Genomic DNA, 5000 nt, shown 5'->3' with positions numbered 1-5000 from the left:
CTGCTTCACAATAAAAGCCCTCCTCTGTGTTTGAAGTCTCTTAATGTGAAGCAGCAGGAAGCGTTAGCAGTGACTTAATATCAGTCGGATCAGAAAACAGTTACTCTGGATTTCAGACCGCAGCGTTCCCTGAATGGCGGACTACGCCACCAACAGTAGAAACTACGCCTCCAGAATGTTAACGACCATAAATAACGTTTGAATATCAAGCTGTGTAATGTATCCTCAAACATTCGTATGACATCTTAAGAAAAAGGTTTGTGCCAATTTTTCAAAATCAGCGTGTAGCCCCGCCCCTAAATCATCCCCTCTTTATGGTGTGTTTGACTCTAAATGGAGCATAATGTACTAAATGAACATCATGCTGTATTGAAGAAGACTGTAAACTAGAGATTGAGACCATAAACTCATGTTTACAATGTTTACTGAGGGAATAAATCAAGAGAGAAGTAGAGTCATTTTAGACTAGACTTCTATACAACCAGAGGAGTCGCCCCCTGGTGGACACTAGAGAGAATGCAGGCTTCTGATTTGTACCAGATTGTGTGTGTGTGTGTGTGTGTGTGTGTGTGTGTGTGTGTGTGTGTGTGTGTGTGTGTGTGTGTGTGTGTGGCCGTGGCCGTGTTTTACATATCTTGTGGGGACATAAAATTAGACTTGCCGTTCCGTTGTGGACAAAATCAACGTCCCCGTAATGTAAATCATTACATTTTAGGATGAAGTCTTGGTTTAAGAGACAGGAAAACACCACTCTGTGTGTGTGTGTGTGTGTGTGTGTGTGTGTGTGTGTGTGTGTGTGTGTGTGTGTGTGTTTGCTGCAGTGAAGTGCTGCTCACTGATGGTCGTCTAATGGTTTCACACAAACCCTCTGACTGACCGGCCATGTGCTGCTCTTCATCACTCTGTGTGTGTGTGTGTGTGTGTGTGTGTGTGTGTGTGTGTGTGAGTGTGTGTGAGTGTGTGTGTGTGTGTGTGTGTGTGTGTGTGTGTGTGTGTTGAGTGCAGTTTCCATTCCAGCAGAAACACTTCTCCTCTCGTTACTCCGGCTTGAGTGACGTCACTTTTCCTGCACGTTTTTAAAGTTTAAAGGAGCAGTCGCTTGTTTTTTAAGAAGCGCTCTCCTTCTGTTTCAGTATCTCAGTGGTGGAAGAAGTACTTCAACATAGTAATACCACCGTTGGATGCTGCTATTTGAGCCTGACTCTAATATTTAGTGCAAACAATAGAACAAATTGAATAAATAGTGATAATTAAGTCATAATTTAATGAGAAAGCTTGCAAAAATATACAATTATAAACAATATTTTCAGCGAATCAAGACTGTGTTCTCAGGAATATCATTGCCTTTTTTAAATTCTTGAAAAACAAATTCCACCGATACTTTTAGAGTTGTTAAAAAGAGGAAGATGACTGAGTTCAGACTGTAGTAATATTATACATATACGTCATACTTCTGGAAGAATAAAACATATTGTCTGAACACTATTATCAGAGACTTCTCTGTTTGCAGAGGTTTTATGTGTCACACACACACACACACACACACACACACACACACACACACACACACACACACACATGCTGTGTTTACACAGCTGTGTTTAAAGAGCAATGACTCGTGCTGCGTTAGCTTAGCACAAAGACTGGAAGCAGGTGGAAACTGTTAGCCTAGCGTCATGACAAGAGAGATGTACACAAACCAAACGAGTCCAGAACAGTCGTAGTAGAAGTACTCTGATATTTAACATAGTAATACCACACAGTAGAAGTACTCTGATATTTAACATAATGATACCACACAGTAGAAGTAGAAGTATAAATGTTCTTATGTCCCAAAGAAAAATATTGAATCAGCGTTTCATTGGTTTTATCACATTTAGTTATTTGCTTCCTGAGGACTTATTATATATCATATCATATAAATACACATGAAGTCCTGCTGATCACAGTATTAATGATGTCTTAGTACTTCATAATCAGTAACAGATGAAAGTAGAAGAACGTCTCCCATTAGAGGAGAACTGCTGCCAGCTTTGTTTGAAGCTTTTAAGCGTAACCGCTGACTGATGGTGGAATGAATAAGACATGAACACAGTTTACTGGACGGAGAAGTCTCGGCCCACCTCCAACATCTGATCACTTTGGAGACTGAAATGTGGTGATTTCCATATTTGAACTTCCTTCTTCGAGGCTCTGAAGTTGTAAAAACATCTTTCAAAATGCTGCGACTACATTTCTAAAAGTCTTCTTCTGGGTTTCCTGAAGGGAGCCAGTGGAGAGAAGGGAAATCCACTGACTCAGGTTCGGCTCTCACACGGTAATAACCATAAATACCAGCAGCCGTCCCGTTACAGGACACTTCCAGCATTTCGGTGTGAAGGTGAAACGCTGATCCCAGAGCTGTGGACGAGACGCATCATGTGGACGAAGTGAATCTAAAATATGAAGCTCAGATGAACAGACAGACAAAAAGATGGACAGAAGGACGGACGGACGGACAGAAGGACGAACAGAGGGACAGAACCCTTTATAAAGGTTCTACCAGGACTCATGTTGAACCCAACACGAAGGGTTGTACCTGGAATCACCTTTTAAAGATTCCACTCAGACTCTGCAGAAAAGCCTTCTATTGTGTAATGGTTCCACCCAGAAACCTGTCTGGAGGTTCTATCCAGAAGCTTTCCACCCTTTAAGGGTGCTAACAAGAACCCACCCAGGGGGCTCGACCAAGAACCCCTTCATAGTCGAAGGATCTCCTCTAGAACTCAGGCAGGGGATTCTATCAAATAAGACATACAAAATCAGATTTAGATTCCCAACACGTGACCAGTGAAAGATCGAGTACCAGTAAAGGAACGAGTACCAGTGAAGGAACGAGTACCAGTGAAGGAACGAGTACCAGTGAAAGAACGAGTGCCAGTGAAAGAACGAGTTCCAGTGAAGGAAGGAGTACCAGTGAAGGAAGGAGTACCAGTGAAAGAACGAGTACCAGTGAAGGAAGGAGTACCAGTGAAAGAACGACTACCAGTGAAGGAAGGAGTACCAGTGAAGGAACGAGTACCAGTGAAGGAACGAGTACCAGCGAAAGAACGAGTACCAGCGAAAGAACGAGTACCAGTGAAGGAACGAATACCAGCAAAAGAATGAGTACCAGTTAAGGAATGAATACCAGCAAAAGAATGAGTACCAGTGAAGGGACGAATACCAGAGAAAGAACGAGTACCAGTGAAGGAACGAGTACCAGTCAAGGAACGAGTACCAGTGAAGGAACGAGTACCAGTGAAGGAACGAGTACCAGCGAAAGAACGAGTACCAGCGAAAGAACGAGTACCAGCGAAAGAACGAGTACCAGCGAAGGAACGAGTACCAGCGAATGAACGAGTACCAGTGAAGGAACGAGTGCCAGTGAAGGAAGGAGTGCCAGTGAAGGAACGAGTACCAGTGAAGGAACGAGTACCAGTGAAGGAACGAGTACCAGTGAAGGAACAAGTACCAGTGAAAGAACGAGTGCCAGTGAAGGAAGGAGTACCAGTGAAGGAACGAGTACCAGTGAAAGAACGAGTGCCAGTGAAGGAAGGAGTACCAGTGAAGGGACGAATACCAGAGAAAGAACGAGTACCAGTGAAGGAACGAATACCAGCCAAAGAACGAGTACCAGTCAAGGAATGAATACCAGCAAAAGAACGAGTACCAGTGAAGGAACGAATACCAGCCAAAGAACGAGTACCAGTCAAGGAATGAATACCAGCAAAAGAACGAGTACCAGTGAAAGAACGAGTACCAGTGAAAGAACGAGTACCAGTGAAGGAACGAGTACCAGTCAAAGAACGAGTGCCAGTGAAGGAAGGAGTACCAGTGAAGGAAGGAGTACCAGTGAAAGAACATTCTGATGGTTCCTCTTAGAACCGGTTTCAGACCTGCGACCCACATTTCTTTTGATGTTCACACAGATTTGGTGTTGTTGTCATTGACAGCTGGTATTTAAAGAAATAAACATGGCAGCAGTGACTGGACTGCAGATAATGTGTGTGTGTGTGTGTGTGTGTGTGTGTGTGTGTGTGTGTGTGTGTGTGTGTGTGTGTGTGTGTGTGCGCGCTTAATGGTAACTGAGGCAGTGTAGCTGAATGCAACCAGTCAGGCTTAAAGTTTATTCATAATTCATCAACACACTGGAGATTTGACTGAGGCAGGTAGAGGAAGTTGACTGTGTGTGTGTGTGTGTGTGTGTGTATGTGTGTGTGTGTGTGTGTGTGTGTGTGTGTGTGTGTGTATGTGTGTGTGTGTGTGTGTGTGTGTGTGTGTGTGCGTGTGTGTGTTTGTGTTGAACTCTGATGTCCGCATTCTGTTTGTGCAGTATTTTGTATTTGAATGTTTGTTTTGGTCTGTTTTTCATGTGGCAGATTTAAAATACTGTCTTCAAGAAAAACTTATAACACTACTATCTATCTATCTATCTATCTATCTATCTATCTATCTATCTATCTATCTATCTATCTATCTATCTATATATCTATATTTATATCTATCTATCTATCTATCTATCTATCTATCTATCTATCTATCTATCTATCTATATATCTATATTTATATCTATCTATCTATCTATCTATCTATCTATCTATCTATCTATATTTATATCTATCTATCTATCTATCTATCTATCTATATATCTATATATCTATATTTATATCTATCTATCTATATATCTATATTTATATCTATCTATCTATCTATCTATCTATCTATCTATCTATCTATCTATCTATCTATCTATCTATCTATCTATATATCTATATTTCTATCTATCTATCTATCTATCTATCTATCTATCTATCTATATTTCTATCTATCTATCTATCTATCTATCTATATTTATATATATTTATATATATATATATATATATATATATATATATATATATATATATATATATTATCGCTCCCACTGTGGACTTTATCCAATAAACTGGCGACAATAAGTTTTCATCTGAAGAAGAAAA

At 40.7% G+C, this 5000-nt stretch overlaps 1 protein-coding gene across 2 annotated transcripts in view; it reads left to right on the top strand.

Annotated features, from left to right (window-relative positions):
- The window catches only part of kcnd1 (potassium voltage-gated channel, Shal-related subfamily, member 1), a 52654-nt gene that overhangs the window by 1852 nt on the left and 45802 nt on the right, over nucleotides 1–5000 (top strand). The window lies entirely within an intron of this gene.

Source organism: Cebidichthys violaceus, unplaced genomic scaffold (assembly GCF_023349555.1).
Source record: "Cebidichthys violaceus isolate CVI_PGR_0920_01 unplaced genomic scaffold, fCebVio1.0.p SCAF_57, whole genome shotgun sequence".
NCBI lineage: Eukaryota > Metazoa > Chordata > Actinopteri > Perciformes > Stichaeidae > Cebidichthys > Cebidichthys violaceus.
This window is presented reverse-complemented; position numbering and strand designations above follow the sequence as displayed.